A 21,849-nucleotide genomic window follows, 5' to 3' on the forward strand; every position below is an offset into this window, starting at 1 on the left:
AGGTTTGACCTTTCAAGGACATGGGGGGGGGAGGTAGAAACTCTAAATTATGCCTGTCTGGTTTGCCTTTTAAAATTAGTTTTTCCTGTGTAAAGCGAGGGCAATAAATAGGAATAGCTAGCACTTAGTGGGTGCTTATTGTACGCCAGGCACTGCTTGAAGTGTTGGATTTATTTTTTCATAACTTTAAGTATGAAGTCCCATTGTGTCCCCATTTCTCAGAAGGATACCAAGGCCTTGGGAGGTTCATTGAGGCAACGTAGCAGGTTAGAGATGAGTACCACAAGCTGCCCATTTCTGGCACCAGCTGAGGCACTCGCAGGAGCTGGAGTTCATCACCTCTCCATCTTTCTTGGTTCTTCTAGGCAGCCAGCCTGGCGGTGGCTGTGGTCATCCACTTCTTGCAGCTTGATGCTGCCCAGCTTTGCATTTCCGGGCTGGCAGGAGGCATATGGAAGTGTGCCGCTCACTTTGCTTCCTTGGTGAGGGTTGCCCTGTGTGACCGTGGCAGGTGATCGACCTCTAGTTTGGGCTAATACATGTGGTTCAGTAGAGGGGCGAGTCACTTACCCCGATGGCAAGTCTGTTTCTGTTGCTCCTGGAGATGGAGCAGGAAGGAGAGCCTAGGAGTGAGAACATGAGGGGCCTGGGTGACTTGTCTCTGAGAGCTCTTCTTGCACACCTGCAGAGGAGACCAGGAGTACCCTTTAGTAGGGCAGGTTCCCCTGGGAGAAAGGGTGCCATTGGAGGCCAGCCTTGAGGCGAGCACTGTCCTGAGAATGTTCTGTCTTCCTCATGACCCACTGCTTGGTTTAGTGAGGAAACAGAGAGGGCAGGGGACTGACTGCAGTCACACAGCTGGAGCCAACAGAAGAACTGGCAGGAACTTGTAACCCGATGCCTGGGAAGGAAGACCTGGGGTAGGAGGCTGGGAGGACTTGATGTGTGGTAAGAAGCCGAGAAGGGAGGAGATATCTGTGGAGGGTGACAGAAAAGTGGCAAGGCAGAGGACCGGGAGTGATGGCATTGCAATCCACAGGCAATCCGTGCCCAGTGGGTCGAAGACCTCATCCAGAGAAAAACAGGGGAGAGGGCAAAGCATCACAGCACCCCCATTTGAAGTGCTTGCCTTTCCATGGGTGAGATTAATATTCACGCCATGGCTGACATGAAGTATTCTTGAAGTGAGAAGGCCGTAACTGCCAGGAGTTGTGAGCCGTGGTACAGACTTCAGATGGCCCCTGCCCTTGCTGCCCAGACTCTGGATGGCAGGATGTGTTCTTCACAGACGGGAGGGGGGAGGAGGGAAGCAGCGTTGCCAGAGCATGGCTAGTCTTGGGAAACAAGGCTGGAGGACAGAAATAGTGAGGCTGCAGTTGACTCTAGGGCCAGGGTTCACTGTACTCTGCGACATGAATGTCTTTCTGTCTGTGATCTCTAAAAGTGCATTTCTCAGCGAGAAGCTTCTGGAAGTGAAGACCTTGGAGCTCCTGGCCTGCGTTCCTCTCTGAGGTCAACTTGGACCAAGATTGGTTTCAGATGAGGGCCCTCGGCTCCCTTTTGTGTGTCCAGTTCAAGAGTTAAAAACAACATATATTCCCCTGAGAAATGACCTTGGAATTTCCTTGGAAAGATGTGTGGTTGGGAATTGAGGACAAAGCGGAACATCAGATCGTATCAGAGCCTGCATTGGTCTGCACTTCCGGGACAGCCTTGGGACCAGTGGGGAAGCTGTTTGGACTTCCTGCCCTGCTCTGCACAGGCAGCCCGTGGCTAGTGGCCTGAGAGATGTGTTAGGGGTGGCCCAGATTAGTCTGCTCAGCCTCCTGGGGGTCAATCCCCAGGTCTTCCAAGCCTCTGAAGCACGGTGAAGGGATGGTCCAAGAATGGCTACATGGCTGCCGTTTGCCTCTTTGCACTCCGACTGTCGTCCGTCTGGCTCCATGAGCTCAGCTGGCCCACACTGAGGATGCTGTGGGCAACTTTAGCTTCTTTCGTTAATTTACCAGATTTTAATGGTGCCGATGTGTGGCATGCCATTGCTATGTAGATCTTTGGACCTTGTACTTGATGTACCATGTTAACTTGCACAGCATGGGCTCTGGGCCGTTTTCCTGCCTGCCTTCTGGCTGAGAATGGATAAGAACCAGGCAAGCTACTCCCCTCTCTTAAGCTAGACCAAATGCATTCTGGACTTTTGGTTCAGCCTCAGCCTGTCTGGGTCCTAGGCCTCTGAGACTTTGGTGACTTTTAAGACAGATCCTGGGCCCCTGCCTGCCCCTCCCAGTAGTACTAATTTGTGGCATCCTGGTACTTGACTGAAGGCCCAAGATCACCTATAACGCAATTCCTTCCCCATGGGGTAGGGCCTGCTCCTGAGTCTCTGCCAGTGCCCACAGGTTGATTGGTGGCTTTCACACTTGTCTGGCCTCGTTTGCCTCACCCTGCCCTGCCCAGGGAGAGGGCTCACTGATTTGGGCAAGGTCTTACATTCTGAAGCTTCCTGGAAAGCCCTGAGTGGGAAGAAAGGGTGAGGTCTGAATTCCATCTTAGGAAGGGGAACACTCGCCCAGTCCCCATAGACTTCTAGGCCCTGAGTAGCCACTGCAGGCGAATTTATGCTAAGGAACATGGTTATGATGGTCCCTGCAAAAATCTAAGAACTCAGTTTGCAAGAACAAAGTTGGGAAGTCACTATTTCCTCTTGTGTATAGACACCAAAGCCAGAGAGGAGCAGGAACTTGCCCAAAGTCACAGTGAGTCAGTGTTAGAGAGGAAATTCAGTCTTTGGTCTCCCAGCCAGTGTGTCCAGCCCTATGACTTTGTACGGGCTAGACAGAGGGCCATGGATAGGACCAGAGGAGAGCCGAGGCAGTCCAACCCGCACTGTCTTATTGTCAGGCCCATGTCCCTTTAGGGACACCCCAGTATCCACAGGCACCAATCTCGAGGTGCCTGACATGGGCACATAGTGGAGACCTGCCCTGGGTGGGGCTCACAGGAAAATCCCCAGTCCACTCCAGACCTGGTGCCAAGTTGTGTGAGAGCCATATGGCTGAGGTTGTGCCAGTGTTATTCTTCGGTGAGTCCACACTTCGTGACGAAGTGTGACTCAGCAGGAAAAGCTGCCAAGGAAGGCCAAGATGGCAGGCCCTGGGCCAGCAGGAGGTTGTGTGTGCCACACTAGCTGAGGTACTCTTAGGAAGTAGAGAAAGAGTAGACAGAGCACATGTGTATAGCTAGAGCCAGAGGGACAGGCGGTAGGGTAGGCTACGTGGTTTTCTAAGTCCTAGAGAGGGCTGGTTTGGTACAGAGGCCCCAGGAAGGACAGCCAGGCTTAGCCAGTGTCCCTTTATTGGTCCCTCAGATCTGAAGGTACCTGCCTTCCTGAACTACAGAGGGCTTGGCTCAGGAATGTGGCACGCCCTGCTGATGGTGTGAAGGCGAGTGACTTGGCCTCCCTCTGAGACTCATGGCTGCCTATCTTCCAGCTGCGGGAATGGTTATAATTGATGGCGTTGTCAGGGAGGCACTGAATGAAGAAGGCTGTTGCTAGAATCTTGATGGCGGTTGTAGTCTTGAAGCCACTTGCTCCCTTGCCCGTGAGTCCTCCAGCCCACATCCAGACTCTAGCTTTCTCCTATAGCCTCCATGCCAGAGCCTCAACTATCACCTCCCCGAGGCCCCATGGAGTCAGAGGTGACTTTCGGGGCTGCCTTCTTAATGTGCATGCAGGAAACGAGAGGGATGAAGTGGTGAGGTGGGACCTAGCCTGGCGTTTTCACTCACGGGCTCCCCGAGAGGCTAGGGGTCCTACCCACTGGTCACAGGCCAGAACCAGATGTCTTCTCTCTCAGCCTTCCTGCCTAGGGTCCTGGAAGCACAGGTGGGTCACCTAACCAGCCTGCTTGCACCTGCTGCTTCTAAAATTCCTTCTCGTTAATGGCAGTGATTGTTAGTCTGTTTCTCAGAGGAAAGAGATTTGGAAAGAATACGGCAATTAACCAAGATGAACATGGATGCTGGCCTGGCTTCTCTTCTGTCAGGTGTGGGTTGGTGCTGGGGAGGCTGTGGAGAAGTCTCGCTTCTCCTTGAGACCCAGACACCTTTTGTCCTCACCCTAGAGCTAGAAGCCAGGCCTGCTACTGGCCCACTGGTACATGCAACACAGGAGACTCTCTACTCTGGTCAGGGGCCTGCAAGCATGCCTGGAGCCAAGTCCTGGAGGCCTGTGGGAAGATGCCCTCTTTATTACTCACCCCCCCCCCAAGGAAGCAGGTAGCTTTGCGGCTAGCTCATGAACCAGTCCCAGGCTGTTTTTCCTTCCTAGGCCATGCCCGGGGCTGACCTGTCTGCTGCTCCCAGCTTGCTTAGGTGCCCACACTTTGTTCTGGACATCTTCACATTCATGGTGGATGGAGAGGCCACAGGCAGTGCTTTCTCAATATATGGAACTGCCCTCCTCACTGTGTTCAGGAGGCAAGGAGGGTTCTTCACCCCCTCAACTGCCACTGTGCTAGAGACATGCTGGAGAAGCTTGAGGGAGACAGAGGGTAAGGACAGCTGCGTGGGCTCTAGCCTGGAGAACTGACCTTAGAGAGTCCATTGAATCCCATGGTTTTGCCGGAGAGCTGCTTGTAGGTAGGTGATTGGAGAAGATGACCATCCAAAACCTCTGCCAGCCAAAATGAGGCATTGGCCTCACAGGGGTTGATTTTGCCATCACCCTTAGCATGGGGCCACGGCAGGACGGGTGTCTGGGCAGGATGCCCAGGCCAGCCAGGCTGCAGAGCTCTCTACCCTCTGGCAGCCACCCAGCGGAGTGGCCTAAGATTTAGAAGTTCTCCATAAAACACAAATCATGGTACTCTTGTCCATATTTGCAAGGAAGTAAACCCCAAACCGAAGAGAGTGGATATAATGTTCTTAAGTGTGAGTTTTTCACCCATAAATTTTTAATTAAACCTTTGGCACCCATTCTGCCTGGAAAGCCAGGGGAGATGGCAGAATTACAGGACCATTTGAAACGTGTGAATCTAGTGCGATGATCCACAAACCATGTGGGCATGGCGGCCACTGGAACATTAATGACTCTGTGGTGGCTTAACAGTTGTGTTTGGCTGGTAGGGCTGTGCCTGGTCCGTGCAATAGTTTTGGCATGTCCCTGCTTTGCTTTGGTAACAAGTGCCCAGGCCCAGGACAGGCAGCGAGACTGGTAGCCCCGCTTTGCACTTCCATCTTGATAACTATCTTTGAAAAATGTGTAATCTCAAGATGACCCGGGAATCCACCCTGTGATTCGAATTGTAGACAAACACCTTCCAGGTTGTCATGACAGTCTTTGTGCATCCTGTTGCCTTGCTTGCCCCAAGGTGACCCCGATCTACTGAACAAAGGAGGTGCAATTAGCTTGCATCACTTCTGATAGAGAAGCAAAGGTGGGACCAAGCATACGAGAGTGTGCGACACAGGAGCCAAGGCACTGATTCACAGTGGCCTGGGTTACGTGCATATAGCAAACGGGTCCTGGAGCTGCCTATGGCAGTGTGCTAGAGGAACCCGGCATCGGGGTTGGGAAGGAACAGACTGACTGCAGAAGGCAGATTTTAGTGAAAGGGCAGTTTTACAGTTGTAAAATAATCCCTCTCTAACATGGGTGCCTCCGGGTTATTTTGTGCAGGGTTTTGTACCAAGGATGGTTATCCTCAACTTGAATACCAAGCCTCTGAGTTATTAATACCACTCTGTGCGCTTGCATACATCTGTTTGCAGCCATTTGCTCCCTGTGTTACTATTAATTAAATTAAAATACAGAAAAAAAAGTGACCCGAGGCGGATCTTTGTCTTATTAAACCCATTCTTGGCAATTTGGCTTTAGCAAAACAGAGCATCTGATTTTGTTGTTAGTTTTTATTTGTATTTAATTTCCAATTTTGCTTTTTGAGAAATGTTCCAGGGTGATAAATACAAGGAACTATATTAAGCTAGCTCTAATTTTCGTTTCTTTGTTTACACATATTTCTTTGCCTGGTATCTTTATTGCATTCTTGCCATATGACTTGTAGATAAAGCACAAATAGGCAAGGTGAAAACCGTCATCCTTTGTAGAGTTTATAATCTATACACAAGAGTAAACTGAGTCCCTTTAAACTCCCACCAAAGCAACAACAACCCCATACAAGTGCACATGCGCACACACACCTACACACACATACATACTCTCTCTCTCTCTCTCTCTCTCTCTCTCTCTCTCTCTCTCTCTCACACACACACACACACACACACACACACACACACACACACACGCTCATTCACACTCACCCGCTCACCCCAAGTAATCTATTGCACAGAATCAGGTAGAAAAGAAAGAACAGGCAGCTGAGCAAGAGGATAATGAGGTTGATTTAAGTTGGATGGTCCAGGCAGGCCTGTCTGGGGATAACATTTGCTCGGAGAATCTAGGATGCAGGGCAGCAAAACATGTTGTTTGGGTGAAAAGTCCTACATTTGGGAACAACCAAGCCTGAGATAGGGATATGTTCTCCGTGTCTGGTCGAATATTTAAATTATGCGGTAAATAAAATTTGGTATCTACCAACACATAGCAAGATTCTCCACTTGCGACGGGGAGGACTTGCAGCATAAAGCAGACCCCGCAGCAGCCAGCAGACACACCTGGGGGAAGAAGGTCCCTGAAGCTTACTAGGCACGACCAGGCCACAGGGGTAGCAGAAAAACTGTGTGGGACCCCACCCCACCCTAAAGTCTTGTCTCCCCAATGAAACTCTGGAGAAGTTGGTGTCAATGTGACTACCTTACAATCGACAGGGAGGTGAAAGTGCACCCCACCCAGCTCCACTCCCAGGGGTTCTGATTCAGGAGGTGGGTGGGGCCTGAGAACGAAGCTCCTCAAAGTTCCCAGGTGATGCCCATGGTGCTGGTCCAGGGCCACACCTTGAAAACCACTGCTATGGAGCAAACGGCACACAGCACATGAGGGTCTGTCTCTAGGGACTGCAGAGATGATGAGGCAGGGGATTGGCTGGAGGACTGTTACAGCTATGAGCTGGAGGCTTCAAGGAACAGTGTCTGTTACTGAATACCAAATGCGTGGGATGGATGTTGTTTATGTGTCTGTGAGTCCATGCCAGCGACTATGGTCACAGTTTTCAGAAGTCTCCAGGTCAGGAGGACCCCACAGCTCATTATGGGCTGTGGATCAGGATGCAGCCCTGACACACAGCCCTGTGTGTAGATTGATCCTGATGAGTAGTGGCCTTGATACACAATTTAAATGTTCACATCTGTACCCGGAGAATCCAGGCTTCAGTAGGTCTTCTGTCCCCTCCTCTCTCATCCTCTGACCCCATGGTTAGCTTTGCATCTTTCAGGGATACATGTGAGGGTTTTTAGCCAAATGACTTAGTGTTCTAGATAGACGAGATGCCATTAAAGACGTTCTCCTGTCGTTTGGTCTGATCTTCCTCACTGCGGGCCCTATACCCTTCCTGGTGGTACCACCATTGGACGTGGGTTTGTACCCAGGGGGAAGAGAAAGGAAAGGGCTGGACACATGTAGGAAGCTAAACTAATGCTTCTGCACACTCAGAATTTAAATCCTGGCCCACAGAGAAGCTGCAGAAAATTAAATTTAAAAAAAATTCTAAAATTTAAATCCTAAAGGGTTTGGTGGGGTGGAACCAGTACCCATCCACCCTCATCTCTATACTCTGTGTTCATTGGGCAGAGCGGCCTGGGGCTATCACACCCTCTAGCCCCCACCCTCTCCGTACTAGAAGGAAGGGACAGAGTTCCATCTGCCTCTGCTTATCCCTAGTGTTCAGCTGCTGTTTTCCTGGCACTGGTCTTTGGGGACATCAGAATTGTCAGGAGAGGTGGCAGCAGAGCTTGGATGAAAACATCCATTCAGAGATGCAGCTGTGGGTCTTGAGATCTGGGACACAGCAGAGGCAAGGCTGGGGCCTTTGGGAGCTCAGCCTCTCCATGACTGTCTAATCTCTCAGCAGGTGCTAGTATTGACAAATAGAAAGACCACCATCAGATAGATGGGAAAGCATAGCCATGCCCTGGGGCATTGACCAGGCCTCATCTGGGATCTAGGCTAGAGCTCTTTAACATCTTCTCCCAACATATGGAAAATGGACTTCAGGCTCAAGGCAGCTAAGATGCCTACAACTAGGAAGGGAGTCACACAGCAACAGCTCCCAAGTCCCTGTTGTCTTTCAGATGATTAACAGAAATTTTACCTAGGGGACTTTGCAGCCCAACCATGTATGGGGAGAAGTGTAGCCTGTGGAGATGTGCGGTGTGGGAATGCTACAGCCTTCCCCACCCTTGGTCCGCTCTGCTCTATGTACAAGCTGCTGAAGCATGCCTTTTACCTCTTTCTCTGGTCAGCACTCTGCTCCTTAATCCCTTGCTGGGCTGCCTTGAAGACCCAGGGAGACCTGCTTTTGAAGTGCCTGTCTGCAGGGATAGGAATTGATTCAGAAGGAGCCTGGGACGGCCACTGGTGCAGAGGTTTGGAACTTGTAAGGGATCACCTTTCCTGATGGTACCCGCTGACATGGTCTACTGGGGCTCTTTCCTGAGCAGAGTTGCCTTGTATCTCTTGAACGTATCCATCTGCCTGACTTACTGGAATAAGTAAGTCAATAAGAGAACACCCTGCCAAAAGTATGAAGCATTTTCTCATCTTGTTTGTAGTGGCGGAATCTGTTGCTCATTTCTAGGACCCAGGACCTGAGCTGGAGGTTGCAGTGGGGATATGGGGAAGGGAGGAAGATGGAAGAGAAGGGGAGCATTGGACAGTTTACCAAGATGCAAAGGAAAGATTCTCTCTTTGGTGTCACGTTGGGAATGATGATGATGATTGTTATGGGCCATGATCTCCAGGACTTGTACTTACTAGAATCTCATACAGAATCTGTCCCTGTCATAACACTGCAAAAAGGTATAATTGTTAAAGAGCAGGTAACTGAACCGATTCTCGTTTGCAGAGAACGCGCTTAGCATTTGGACATCCCTTACTTCATTTGTTTATGGGTGATGGTATAAATCATCACAGATTGAGTAATTCTTGTTGGAGAGTGATTTATTGCTAGTCAGTTCTGCAGGTTGGCAAGTCCAAACTCAAGATGTCATATCTGGTGAGGGCCTTCATGCCATGATCCAATGTGGCAAAAGTCATCACATGTTGAGGAAGGCTGCTTGTCCATTCCTGTCTGCTCAGACCCAAAATAATCACACAGAAACTATATTATTTGTAATAATGTTTGACCAATAGTTTAAGCATATTCCTAGTTAGCTCTTATATCCTAAACTAACCCATCTCCCTTTATCTGTGCATCACCACGAGGTCATGGCCCACTGGCAAAGTTTTGGTGGGCTCTGGTGGAGATATCTGTTTCCTGTGGCAGCTACATGGTTTCTCATTGACTTCACCTACTCTCTCCCAGCATTCATTTTAGTTTTCCCACCTAGCTCTATTCTGCCCTATCACAGGCCAAAGCAGTTTCTTTATTCAATAACCAATAAAAGCAACACATATACAGAAGAACATTCCACATCATCTCCTCTTTTCTATATAAATAAAAAAGGTTTTAACTTTAACATAGCAAGATTACATACAACAAAACAATTATCAATCAAGAATTATAGTTATAATATTTAGTTCATTTACATCTGGTAAATTAAGGAAAATACTCTATCATCTATCATATTTTTGTGAGTTTAAAGTTTTATAACTAGCCTATCTTTTATCATAACTAAGCAATACTATAATTGTAACTATCTATTCTTCAGCTCCATTAAAGACTCCAGAAGGATATAATATTACCTAAGTTAACAGGAAGTGCATTATAAGCAACTTCTAAAACTCTAGAATTTACAGAGACATCTCGCTGCCTGGACAGTCACCCAAAGTTCTTCTGTATCATTGGGGCATCCATCTTCAGCCTACAGGCCCATAGTATCCAATATACTGTAGTAATAGGAGCGGCGGGCTGCTTCCCGCCACTCGGCTAGCTTTACCCGAAATAATTACACGGACACTGTATTCTTTTAATCACTGCTTGGCCCATTCTCTTCTAGGCTAACTCTCGCACCTGGACTAGCCCATTTCTAATCATCTGTGTGTAGCACCCCAAGGTGCGCTTACCGGGAAGATTCTAGCCTACGTCCATCCTGGGTCGGAGCTTCATCGCGTGTGCCTCAGAGAGCAGAGCTCTCGCCTCTGCCCGCAAGAGTGGAGCATCTCGTGTCTCCCTGAGGCGTCTGCCCCTGAGAGGAGAGCTGTCGAGTCTCTGACCTCACTTCCTCTTCCTCCCAGCGTCTGCTCCTCCCACCTATGTTCTAACCTATCAGGTCAAGCAGCTTCTTTATTTAATTAACCAATGACCTTTCTCCATCAACATACTTTCCAACTAAGCAGGAAATTTCAAAGATAGTTCCACCTATATTGGCAATTTGTCAGTCACCTTCTTCTGTATCCTGCAGAATGCCTGGCAGATTCTTTCATGAAGCAGGAACCCTGAAGGACCATCTCACCCTTAAGCAAGTTCAGCAGTCATTTTTCTGTGGGTCCTGCATGTCCAGTTTATACAGCATAACACCAAGAAGTCCAGGTAACAGCAGTTTCTTGCCCAAATGGCTAACAAACTCCATAAGGAGCCTCTTTGATACTCATCTTCCTCTTGAAGTACATTGGTGCTGCCAGGAACAGATGATTCTCATTGTCATGAAAGTCCTAAGTTCTTAAAACATTTGAATGCCATATTCTATAAGTCTTTGAAAGATTTAAAGATTATCTATCTATTTGAAATATATCTTTATATATCCAGAAAACATGACTATAAGCTTAACTATTATAAATGATTATCTATTAACCTGTATTTCTTAATCATGCATTACAGTTTAAATGAGCTGCACAAACACAATATCTTAATTAAGAGCTTAAGAGCAGAAATTATATATATATATAACAAAATTGACCCTAAATTTGTATCAATTGCCCAAGATCCATACAAATGCAAAGTATTCATCTTTATAATATCCTCCTTTAAATGTAAACAAACATTTATAAACAATCATTTAGGGAATTTGGGTGTAGTTCTTTCCAAACTATTTCCTGCTTTTTGCTGGGTGAAGTAATTTTGGGGGATGTTCACAGCAACCTTTCAGGGGGATTTGGTCCATCAAACCACATTAGTCTGGAAGGAATCCACATGTTCTTATCTTCTATAGAAACATAAGAAGAACCTCTTTTCCAAAGCAACATATCCTTAGATCCAAATTTTGAAGTCAAGATACCTTTAAAATATATATGATGGCTTAGCTTAGCAGCCCATACAATGAATGACTCTCTGTACTTAGCTCATTCATACTCAAAAAATTCAAAGAAAACACAATAATATACATAATCCAGACTCTCTGTGTATTTTACATCTTTATGTGACTTATTTTCTTTATTACTATAATCTATGAGTATGTCTCTTTAAAGACTTTATTTTTTAAAACCATTTACTTCCTTTTATAACTGTCTCTAATGTTATGGTTTTGGTCCCTTTAAGAGACAAGCCACACCCATTCCCCTCCCCATCCGCTGAGGCAGGCTGATCTTCAGCTTCCTGTCTGAGCACGCTCTCTTTTCCATCTTCCTCTTGGAGAGGCAGCTTTGCTTCTACCTCTCCCCACTTCTCTGCTTCCCCCTTCTCTGTCTCTTTCTCCTCTTCTTTCTCTCTCTCTCTCTGTCCCCCTCTTCACCCTTCCTCCTCCATAACCCCCTGAATAAACATTCAACCTCACCCTGCATGTCGTGTCTATCCATGTTTCTGTCTTCTGCCCGCCCGCCATGTGTCTCCCTGCCTGGAACCAGCCATTGCTCTGGGACCAGCAGCCGTCTCTGCCTGGGGCCCACTGCCTGCTGCCACATGGCCCGCCACCACTGCTCTGAGACCAGCAGCTGTCTCTGCCTGGGACTGGCTGCTCCCAGGGCCCGCTGTCTGCCATCACATGGTCTGCTGCCACCGCTTGGGCCGCCGCTCTGGGACCGGCAGCCATTTCTGTCTGGGACTGGCTGCTCCCAGGGCCCGCTGCCTGCCACCACCATTTGGGACCTACAACATTTCTGCTGCCCACTGCCGCAGGGATCTTGCAGCATTTTTTTTTAAAAAGAATATTATCTATTCTTTTCCTTCTCTCTCCCAGCCTACATACATTTATCCAACGCTGTGACCCATTTAGAGGTCTATATCTGTCTGAATCTGTCTTTATTGCCTATCTGTAATTATCTTCTGACCAGAAGTGCTTTTTGAAAAATGCTAAGCTGGCATGGCTAGGACCAACTCTGTGATCCTGCCTGTTGGCTCCATCCAGTCCAACATGGTGGAGGCATGTTTGCTGCCTCTTCAAGAGCCATGCTGGTAGAATTTGCTGAAGGAGGCAGAGGCTTTCTGTCAGTCATGAACCATGCTGGCAGGAGAAACTCTGCAGGGGTCACCAGTACTGGGCTGGCAAACTGGAAGTGTGGTCGCAATAAGTGTGGATTTGGCCCCACATTGGGTGCCAGATGAAGCAGAATGTGTCAGGTAAGGGGAACATGAATGAAATAATGTCACACTAGCTCCAAGTAGGGTATACTAAGGTTTTTCTTTATTAAAAGGGAAAACTCACGAAACAGGGATGGGGGTCCAGCATCCAGATGTGGAGTGCTGGAAGAAGAGGGGTGAGCGGGTAGATTGTGGCTTTTTGGTACCCCAAAGCCACTCCTCAACCTGGTTCAACTTCTTCAAAGTCATTGGCTGAAGGAGGTTCCCCAACACCTACTCCTTGAGAGAACAACAGAGCCTATCTTAGTCATATGTCCACTGTAGTGATAAAACACCATGACCAAGACAGCTTATAGGAGAGCGGGTGTATCTGTGGTTTATGGTTCCAGAGGGCTAAGAGTGCATTGCCACCATGGCAGGGATCACGGCAGCAGTCAGACAGGCAGGCATGGCTCTTGAGCAGAGCTAAGAGCGCTCATCTTGATCTACAAACAGGGAGCAGAGAGAAGATGCTAAGAACGACTGGAGGCTTTGAAAGCCTGTCCTCAGTGGCGTGGCTCCTCAAGCAGGACCACACCTTCCCATCCCCTCTAGACCAAGTATTCAAATGCCCGAGACTTATGAGGGACATCTCATTCAAACCAGCGTGGATCCCGGCTTGTGACACAGTCATGAGAGTGAGTGGCCACCTCTCAAAGGCCCTGTATCTCAGCCCTGTTACTGGAAGGGTTAAGTTTTGAACTTGTGAGCTTCGAGGGACAAAACCCCAGTGACAGCAGTTATTGCCAGTTGAAAGGAAAGAAAGTAGAAGACCCAGGGATGTAGGAAATGTTGTGAGAGCTTGTTTGAGACTCATTGGGGCAGGGCAGCCAAGACTTTGAGTTCTGGACTCAGACAGACCCTGGCCTTCCACAGAACTCCATGTGCTGGGTGCCATGCTCTGGCACCCTCATGTGGCACAGAGGAACAGGAGCTCACAAGCTTTCCTCGTGATAATGATAAAGATGAAAACGGCATTGGTGACAAAGGGTCAAGGCTCTGCAGCCAGATTGCCTGAATCCAAATCCCCATGACACTGCTGGACAACATGGGCAGCCCGTTCTTTTTCTAGTCTGTGCGATGGGGATGGCAGCTGTGTCTTTCTCGGGCGGCTGAGTCTTCTTGAAAGGTCAGGAAGAGACCATCCATATGTGACTGTTATTGCTATGGCCTCCTCCACACATTCTCCCTGGTCCCCACGTTGCCATACGTGAGGTTAGTACCGTGAGGTTATTCTGGTGAAGCTGGCAGGTAATGGATGCCCAATAAATATTAGCAGGGTGAAGGGCTGGAATTTACCAGGTGGCTTAGAAGCCTCCTGCAGTCATTAATCTTCTCTTAAAAGGATTCTTCCCACAACTTCCTGCCCGAGACTAACCTGCAAGTGGGGAGCCTGTTCAGCATGCTTTCCCTGGGTCTGTTTCGTGACAAGGTCCCACTTCCTGTGTACCCCAGTTCCTGGCTGGAGACAAGGATTTCCCCAGAGACAGATGACAGCAGACACCAACCTTCTCGGTGGGGCTGCTAGGAGCCACTGTCCACTGAGTAGCTACTCCAGGGGTATGTGTGAGCCAGAGCCTTCCCCCCAGCCTGGAGGGGGAGGGGCCTGGCTAGCCTGCAGAGGAGGCTGTAGAGCCTGTCAAGGTTAACAGATAGTCCTTGGCTCTCCCTTAGGAAGCTACGCAACTTCTCCCCTGACTTGGGCCATGTTGTTTCAAAGCATATGGTATAAACTACTGACCACTGGGGGATTGCTTGAATTAACAAACTCATTTTTTCCCAGACTGGAGGTTGACGTTGAGTGAGGAGTTCAGGGCTCTTTTGCAGAAACCCAAGAGGTCAGGAGAACTTGAGTTGCTCTGTGTGTTCAGCCTTTTGCATGGTAGGCCTTCTCCTTGTCTGCGTTGTCTCAGCCGCCCTAGATTGATAGGAACCATGGTGAGCAGGGGTAGTGGCTGGCAGCGGAGCTGGGGTTGGAAGAGTTTCAGTGAAGCCCACCCTCCTCCCGTTCACTCCTGCGATAGCCTGAACCTACCCTTCCCAATGACTTTGTCTAAGAAATGCTGGAGGGAGGGCACCTGTAATCTCACTGGAAAGTCAGAGGCAGGAGGATTGATTGCTTGTATAGTGAGTTCTATAGGATATAGTGATCTACATAGTGGGTTCTAGGCTAGTCAAGGGTATAGAGTTAAATAATGTATCAAAAGATGAGGGAGGGAGAGAGAGAGAGAGAGCAAGCAGGTTTTTATTTTTTATTTTGTTTTACACACTGATAGAGAACTTCTATAAAGCTCCAGTGAAGGAGACTTGGGGAGATTAAGGTATGCGGCCCAAACTAGTGCTCCTAATCCTGACTCAGCCTCCTGGTCACCTGGGCACTCTGTAAAACAGCAGTTGGACCTCTGCACCTTGGACTTATCCAGTAGTAATCGGGGAAGAGAAGGGGGTCTCACACCTTCTTGTGGCCACAGATCCCGAGTCTCAGTGTATCACAGCGGGTAGGTGATGGTTGACTGCCCCGATTGTTTTCTGTTGAGGAATTCTGTTGGCAGATCTACCCCCCCCCCACACACACACCTCCACTTGCTGAAGAAGACTAGAGCCCCAGTCCTTGATAAACTTGAGGCTTTCAATATGTATGGGTCCTCTGACACTGGGTTCCGAGTCTTTCTGCAGAGAGGGTTCCACGCCTCTGTTCCATTCCCTGCTGTCCAGTCACTGAGTTTAGGTTTAAACCAGGTCCTTGTGTCCTCAACTATGGTGAGACTTGTGGAGCAGGTGGACCAGCTTCGTACATTAAAGGAACATGGAGGTTCTTCGGAGTCTACCTTCCTCTTTGTGTTTCTGGTGGCTGCTGCTGTAACTGTAGCCCAGTAAAGTTACTTTAGGAAATGGAGTGTGTGGATGTGAGAACAGGGGTGTGTTTCCTGTGTGTGCTGAGTCCCTCGTTCTCCCTTCTGCTGCGCTGCACCCTGACTCCGAACTGCGTTTTCCTTTCCCCACCGTGTCAGGGAGCCTATGTCCCCCCCCCCCCCCCCCCGCAGTGTGTGCCTTGGCTTTTTGCTGGGATGGGCACTCCAGGCTGCTTGGGTTTGCATCCATAGTATTCTGCTTGTGGGTTCCCGTTTAGGTCAAGGCCAAGCTTCGAGGGCATTGAGAATTCCTCTTAGAGACCAGGCTGTCTGTGAATGCACCCTCATCAGCTGCTATACATGGTGTCAGAGGCTGCAAGGCTCTGGTAGCGGAGAGTGGGTGCTCCTGCTCAGAATGCTAACTCCTGGTGGTGGATCGAGTGCTGACCGTGGGTGTTGTCTCTCTCCTGCCGTCTGCACTCCACGGAGGCATGTGTGTGCTATTTATGTGTCTAATAGGCTTCCTTACCGAGGCGACATTTACATGCTATAAAAAGTCCATTAGCCGAATTTAAGCTTCTCCAGAGATCATGGGGCCTAATCTACACCTGGCATTTGACACAAGGGCTTGAAAAATCCCATGGACTCTTTCTGCTGGGCCAAAACTGATATTGGAGCAGTAAGTGGAACAGGCAGGTGGGTGAGTGAATGCATGGATGGGGGAGGGGAAGGGAAGCTATCTAGGGCCAAGTGTGTGTTTCACAAAATAAGGGAGACTGGTATTTATTTATTTATTTATTTATTTATTTATTTATTTATTTGTGTATATGGCTGTTCAGTAAATAGCTTGAATTTCTAATGCCGGTGGCAAGGTCAAATTCACTATTGTGAATGCCACCAAAACTGTTTTGTTATTTTTATAGATTGAAGCCTTTTCAAACCATTCCTCATGTTGAAAATCAATATTCAGAAATCTTTCTTTGCTTTTTGGCTAAAGACTTCACTGGGTTAAGAATCAATACAAGGTTAGCTTTCCCCAGTGCTGTACTCTAAGCCTGAATCTTCTATCAAGGCTGGTCCTGTGGCCTGTCTGTAAATAGCTCCCCCTCCTGCCTCAGGACAGTCACCTGAGTCCTAGAACTACCATGGGCACCATGTGCTCGAAGCAAGGTCTCTACTACATGTCTGGGCCTTGGCAGAACTTGCCTTGAGACCCTAGTGTGTCTTTCAAAGCCTGGCTTAAGGAACAGCCTAGCCTGTCTGCCTTCTCTGCAGACTCCCCTGACCTCCTGGAGAGGCTCCACACAAGCCTTTTGGGTGTAGTAATGGGCTGGGCTGAGTCCCCAGCACCCCGGCCGCCTGCCCGGCTAGCTTATGCCGGAAATAACAACACACAAACTGTATTCATTTAATCACTGCTTGGCTCTTTAGCTCTAGCCCTTTTCTCGGCTAACTCTCGCTCCTGGACTAACCCATTTCCAATCATGTGTGTCGCACCCAAGGTGCGCTTACCGGGAAGATTCTAGCCTACGTCCATCCTGGGTCGGAGCTTCATTGCGTGTGCCTCAGAGAGCAGAGCTCTCACCTCTGCCCGCACGAGTGGAGCATCATGTCTCTCTGAGGCGTCTGCCCCCTCGAGGAGAGCTGTCGAGTCTGACCTCACTTCCTCTTCCGCCCAGCATTCTGCTCCTCCCACCTACGTTCTAACCTATCAGGTCAAGCAGCTCACTTCCTCTTCCGCCCAGCATTCTGCTCCTCCCACCTACGTTCTAACCTATCAGGGTAAGCAGCTTCTTTATTTAATCAACCAATGACCTTCCTCCATCATTTGGGCATCATTGACTGTGAGCTCCCAGGGACCAGGCACAGAGTCTCCTCTTAAGAAGCCTTTCCCTAACCCATTGCTGAACATCTAGAGAACGCTCACTGATGCTACTACCTCAAACGGTACAGTGAGAGGTGGTGACAGGCCCTAAAATCACACCTGGATTAAGGGCGGTACCGAGGGGAAAACATTGGGGGCCTCAGAACAAAATCTTCTGAGCTCGTGTCTAGGCTCAGGGACTTCCTCCTCTGTGAGCTTGATTGATGCGTTGACTCTTCTGTTTGCTCATGTTAAGTTAGGAGTGAATGTCCCCATCTCCCAGGGTGCTCTGAGGGCTTCGTAAACATGATGACTGCTAACTGCCCATGTGTTATAGACGCAGGAGAGCCAGGCTCGAACAGCCTGGGTTTGGGTCCTGTGCCACCACTGGTATGAGTCTGAAGCTGAAATGGTTTCCTTCGTAAATGCTATGTGCTTTTGCCTCTTTTCTGGTGATACCCAAAGTCCCAGGCACTGAGCTGAGCCTGTCACCAGCTGGGCCAGCCAGCAAAGGGTTGTCACCCCATAGGCTGTGACCCCTGACTAACTCCTGTCAAGAATTTCAACACCTTCTCCCCCACCCTAGGTTTGGGAATTTGGGGCAGAAAGGCTGTTCCTGGCAGTCCTTGGGGTATGCCCGGCCTCCTGATGGCTAGCAGACCCTGGGACTAACCAGGCGGTGGAACTCGGCCTGGCCATGACCTCGGGCCCCCAAACCTGCTGGTGGTGCCCTGCTTGTCATCTGCAGCCTTGTCAGGGCCAGCTCTGCGTTCTCCAAGTCCCTGATGGCGCGTACTGAGTTATGTAATGCTGCTGAACCAGCATTTGTGAGTCACAGCCAATTTGCCGACCTCCAGTTACACTGCGCAGATACTCCACGTCACGGTTTGCCTTTGTCCCAGCGCCCGTAAGCAGATAGCGTAACCCCGCTTACCATTAGACATTTTGCAAATCATCTGGGTTCGAGCGTGCCGCAGCCAGACAGTTCATTTATGCTGTGGATGGTATGATTTGTAAAGCAATAAATTTCCCATCTCTCTGCCAGCAATAAAGTACAGCAAGCAGGCGGGGCCAAAGCCCTCAAACACAGGGGCTCCCAGTGAGACCTGGGGAGCGTTCTGTCAGGTTTTGCTTCTCCGTCCCTCAGTTTGCCGGATTCTGAGAAATCAGGTTTGGGCCATAAATCTCCTCTTCCATCTGGGTGACTCCTGGCCCAGCACGGATTTGTCATTAGCATGTGTAATTGGCCCCCACCGTGACCCATTTGTTACTTCCTGGGCCCATCTTGTTCTGGCGTTTGAGGGAGGGCCTGGGCAGACATCACTGCCTGTGAAAGTCATCGACCATCCCGCCCTCTTTCTAGTTGTCTGTCTGCGTCTGGAGCCAGGTCACAGCCTGTGAAGCTCAGGGGCATGGCAGGTCAGGGGTGCCAAGTGGCAGGAGCTTTCCTTAGTGTCCATGAGACAAGGGCGTGAGATTTGTCACCTGAGAAAGGTCCCCTGTTGCAAAGGTGGTCAAGGTCCGAATCAGAGTAACCCTGAAGGGCCAGGTCGCAGTTCTGTTCTCAGAGGTGGGTCAGGGTTTGGAAGGCCTGTTGTCAGAATGGAATCTTTAAGCAGGGGCTGCCTAAGGGGACTCCAGAGCTTCAGCTCGGCATGCCAGCTGGGGTCTGGGACGATGCAGGGTGGCCAGGAGGTTTGTTGTCCATTTTTGGCCAGAGTTTCCTTGCTCTGGGTAGTAGTTTTTACTAGTGGGCTCTATCTCCATTCTGGTCTCTGGCTTGGATAGTAATGAGGCCCCAAGTGCTTCAGATCCTGCCAGCCAATAAGGTCACCATCCCTTCCATGGAAAATGTGGCCCGGAAACTCCCCTGAGAAAGTGAGCATCCTTATAGCCTGGCAAGGCCTTCTAGCCCTCCTCTTCCCTACTGCCTACTTCTTTCCCTTTGCCTTCTCTTTCTCCAAAATCAGACACACAACAAAACAAAAAAAATTCTCTCCCACTTTTGATGTTTGCTATCTTGTCCCATTTTAAATTTAAATCACAGTTAACTGTTAACAGAGGGGGAATAAGTTATGTAGAATATAGTTTCCAAACTGTCGCCGGGCGGTGGTGGCGCACGCCTTTAATCCCAGCACTCGGGAGGCAGAGGCAGGCAGATCTCTGTGAGTTCGAGACCAGCCTGGTCTACAAGAGCTAGTTCCAGGACAGGCTCAAAAAAAAAAAAAAAACCAAAAACAAACAAACTGTCGCTGTGGAGAGTTTGTGCTATTTCCTGCAGGTGGAAGTGTTCTGAGTTGGGAGTCCCTGGAAAGGGCATTCCTGCAGGTGGGCATTCCTGCAGGTGGGCATTCCTGCTTTCACCTGCTGGCATATGGGGTCCAGTGATGCCCTCATTCCTTGGGCTTCCAGCATCAGGGATGAGACTGGGAAGTGGGGCTAGGGAAGCTTAGAATGAGGGAAGGTTGACCTCCAGGGAGGTCCCCGCTCTGGGAGCAGTCTCTGGACTCTGATCTGTCCAGTTCCTCCCACGCCTCAGCAGGGGACCCCGTTTTCCTTACTCAGCCCCTTTACTACATGTTGACCTCTGTCTGCCCTGAGGTGGAGGTGGGGGTTCCCCCCATAGGGTTGTGACATAGATTGAAGGAATTGACCTGACATGCCCTGGCTTTCAGTGAATGTCTGACAATACCGAGCTGATGCGTGTACCAGCACACGGCCATCCCATTGCTCAATTTAACCAGAGGCCTGTATGTTCTAGTGTAGGCGCCCTTCTCCTGCCTCCACGGAGCACTGCCTCTACAGGTGACATCTCTAAAGGATGACAGTCCAGCAGAGAAGTCTGTCAGGGAACTAGGAGAGTCTGACTTGGGGACTTTAAATGCAAAGACCTCATCCCCTGGAAATGCGGGAGGAGGGGCTGGGCAATCCAGACCTCTGGACAGAGGCTGTGCCTACCAATCCTTTGGAGCTCTTTAGAGAGAGAAGAGTCAGAGGTTGGAAGTGTGTTAGGGACCTGTAGGTCAAAGTCCCTGAGCAGAATGACTCTAGAGAAAGACATTTCTGGAACACCTAGAGAGAAGAGGAAACCTGAAGCCTGGGCTGGGAGTCCAGGTGGGCAGGAGGCCCAGGAAGGAGGGGAACAGAGGGATGTCCACATTCCAGTCTGCTTGAAGGCTGATGGAAAGCTCTTGGGCTCGGCAGGGAGGGCATCACCAGTTACTCTCCGAGCAGGAGCAGTCAGAGAGTGACTGCAGAGGATGCCCTTCTGTGCAGCTTTCTCACTTCACAGGTAGAGTAGCCTGGAGTAGGCACCAGAGTAGAAGGAACCCCAGGCCCAGTTAGGTAAACTCATTGCTCCAAACTTCCCAGCTAGGGAAGAAATACAGAGGTGAGAGCTCCTTACAGACTTCTAGAAGGCTAGGAGCAACACGTGGCCAGAGACCTGTATGCTGAGGTGTGTGTGACTTCCCCTGCCTCCCTGCTGGGACTCCCCTGGCTGGTGTATGAATGCCTGGTGACATCAGCACTGAATGTGCTATGGGTCAGTCCACACCTGAGTCTCTAATGTCCACTGGATGTGTCCTTTCTGCCTCATGGTAGCCCCAGGCCTTGACCAGGCATCGTGGTAGTTGAGCATTTTCATGGATTTTCATGATTTGATTCATGACACTGCTCAGGAAGAGGAAGAGAGAGTGATACATGCTAGTTTAATAAAGTCGTGTGTATTCTCGCGAGTGACAGGTGGATCACCAGCTGGCAGATCACCCATGGCTGCCAGAACCACATGATCAGAAGTCACCAAGTTCAACAATTATGCAGAACATTTAGAGTCTCTTGGCATCATTTTATTTGAGCTAATGTGTGAAGCTCCTTCCTTCTGCCACTCTGGGCACTCCAGAGGTCTGCCATCTTGTGTAGGAAGAAGGGGGTGAAGGTCTGCCAGACAGAACTATCCATTCTGTTACCCCTCACAGAAGCAGCCCCTTGCCACACAGAGATACAGTAGCTGTGGTCACAAAACTCGCCTGCTGCCTCTGTGCACATATCCAGTGGAACCCAAGACTGCAGATAGGCCAGATGCTGACACATCACCACCGGAGAGGAAACTCATTCAATCACCTTTACCGTTAACATCTTCTAGGACAACAAAGATTTCTTCTTCCCTTGTCTGGGTTTCAGAAGTCAAAATTGAGGTGTTGGCAGGGGTAGGCTTTCTGGAAGCTCCGGGCAAGCATCTGCCCCAGGCTCACTGTGGCTGCTGGCCATTCTTGACTCCTAGTTACATAGCTTCAGCTCTGTCTCTGTTAGAGCCTCACACTCTGTCTTTCCCTCTTATGAAGACGCTTGTCATTGGATGTAAGAACAACCATATGTGTAGTATGGTCTAGTTCCCAAGACCTGGGACAACGGTATGCATCAGCATGGTCTAGCTTTGAAGACCCGGGACAAGTGAATACATCAGCATGGTCTACCTCTCAAGGCCTGGGACAACTGTATACATCAGCATGGTCTGAATCTCAAG

General features: G+C 49.4%; 1 pseudogene; it reads right to left on the reverse strand.

The window, feature by feature from the left end:
* Nucleotides 1–335: 335 nt before the first annotated feature.
* The window catches only part of LOC113456807, a 42,769-nt pseudogene continuing 21,255 nt past the window's right edge, over nucleotides 336–21,849 (reverse strand).

This window comes from Microtus ochrogaster, chromosome 16 (assembly GCF_000317375.1).
Source record: "Microtus ochrogaster isolate Prairie Vole_2 chromosome 16, MicOch1.0, whole genome shotgun sequence".
NCBI classification, from domain to species: domain Eukaryota; kingdom Metazoa; phylum Chordata; class Mammalia; order Rodentia; family Cricetidae; genus Microtus; species Microtus ochrogaster.